The 2,107-nt window shown below is 44.8% G+C and overlaps 1 non-coding gene across 1 annotated transcript; it reads left to right on the top strand.

The window, feature by feature from the left end:
- The first annotated feature begins 352 nt into the window (after nt 1-352).
- On the top strand, nt 353-424 carry Trnac-gca. The gene has a single exon. It is a non-coding gene; the product is annotated as a tRNA-Cys (tRNA).
- Nucleotides 425-2,107: the final 1,683 nt, after the last annotated feature.

Genomic DNA, 2,107 nt, shown 5'->3' with positions numbered 1-2,107 from the left:
ACCGCGAGGCAACCTAGAACGCCCGCCACACGACGCTCCAGCAAAGTCCAGCTTCCATACTCACCTCGCCTGGATACACCCCTTTGACCCAAGGTACTCAAAATGACGTTGAAACCCCTTTTACTTGAATCCTCGGACCGATCCTCATCGAATAAAACCCCACTGTTTGATGATATTCCGATTTCTGGTTTATTTATTATTTTAAATAATTACATATTTATTTTTAAATACAAAGTGCCGATCCCCTCTTATGTCTCGTAATTGTTTCCTTAACCTCTCCCTTATGAAAAACCAAATCACGAGAGAGAAAAGCTACGTTACAAATAAACCAGCTTCCGCAGGTGCTCATCGTGGGGGTATAGCTCAGTGGTAGAGCATTCGACTGCAGATCGAGAGGTCCCCGGTTCAAATCCGGGTGCCCCCTGTTTTTGACAACTTCGAGCGTTAGTTTTTTTTGTTTTTTTTTTTCTTTGCTCCCCTTTGCGAAAACCGCTTGCGCTTTTCGCGTGGGTTTGAAATGCTGAACCGGCTTGCACTGGGGTGACAATCCGTCTGTTTATTACAAAGCGGAGGGGGATATCGAAGCGTGTGTGAAGCTGCAATACTTTGTATAGCAGCGGTGTCCGAACTTGAATATTCCTGTGCAATTTCACACTATTCTTGTCATGTGGTTACATATTTAATCGAAAAAGTGTCGAATATTTCTGCGAGCTAAGCGTGACGCACCGCCCGGTCTGTCCGACAGGACAACGACAGGACTCGGAAACATGCCAGTAGTTTAAAGAATTTGACGGCAGCAGGCCACTCAGCCCTACATTGCCGTGACTGCAAGTGCAAGGCAAACTTAGCCAAAGTTACTATCATAGGGCACCATAGAAACCGGTTTGGACGTGAGGTTTTGGAAGCTTTAACCATCGAAGAGAAAAGCGGCATGTGTGTTAGTTCGCCATCTGTGACCTTAACCAGAGAAGATAATATGTTCTTGCGAGGTGCAAGTACAGCCTACAAGTATACAAACGAGCAGAATGCCCTAGTTTAAAAAGGGGAAAAAAACTATGTTTCGCAAGTTCTTAGCCAGTCGATGAAGATGAAGTGTATCATTAAGGTGCAACCCCACCCTTGGTTAGTGTGATTCTGAACCAACAGGTGGCGGTGGGATCGCCTATCAGGCGATCCCACCGCCTGGACATAATGGAGAACTTAAACCTAGATGAAGGACTAACAGCACTATTAAGGAACATTTACAAAGATAACAAGGTGATTATAACATGGGAAGGAAAGGCGACAGGGAAAATAGAGATAAGACGAGGCCTTAGGCAGGGGTGCCCGTTATCGCCTTTGCTGTTCATGTTGTATCTGAGAGGATTGGAGGATAGAGTAGAGAAGAGTGGGCTTGGGTTCACCTTTCTTACAGTAAGCTAGGCCAAAAAATTCAGCAATCCTTACCGGGATTGATGTATGCGGATGATATTGTACTAATGGCTAACAACAGGGCAGAGTTGCAGGAATTAATGAGCATCTGTGGTAGGGAAGGAGAGGAATTAGGTTTAGAATTCAGTAGCGAAAAATCGGCAGTCATGATTTGTAACGAGGATGAAGTTGAGAGGCTGAAGATACAGAATATTACAGTTGAGAGAGCTAGTAAATACAAGTATCTAGGAGTATGGATATGTGATGGTGCAGAATATCTCAGAGACCATGAAAAGTATATAATAGGTAAGGGCAACAGAAATGCAGCTGTAATGAAAAATAGAGCACTTTGGAATTACAACAGGTATGAGGTGGTGAGAGAGATTTGGAAAGGGGTCATGGTGCCTGGCTTGACTTTTGGAAACGCAGTGCTATGCATAAAATCCGAAGTGCATGCGAAACTAGAAATAAAACAGCGCGGAGTAGGTAGACTGGCTTTGGGGGCACATTGCAAAACGCCAAACCAGGGAGTACAAGGAGACATGGGATGGGCATCATTTGAGAGCAGGGAAGCGGTGAGCAAGGTAGAATTTTAGGATAGGTTGAGGCTAATGGACGGGGAGCAATGGGCACGAAAGGTTTTCAGCTATTTATACATAAGGAGTGTAGACACAAAGTGGAGACAGCGCACTAGGAA

This window comes from Ixodes scapularis, unplaced genomic scaffold (genome assembly GCF_016920785.2).
Source record: "Ixodes scapularis isolate PalLabHiFi unplaced genomic scaffold, ASM1692078v2 PGA_scaffold9__187_contigs__length_104089568, whole genome shotgun sequence".
In the NCBI taxonomy this organism is placed as follows: Eukaryota; Metazoa; Arthropoda; class Arachnida; order Ixodida; family Ixodidae; genus Ixodes; species Ixodes scapularis.
The sequence above is the reverse complement of the archived record's forward strand: the minus strand, read 5'-3'. Positions and strand labels throughout refer to the sequence as shown.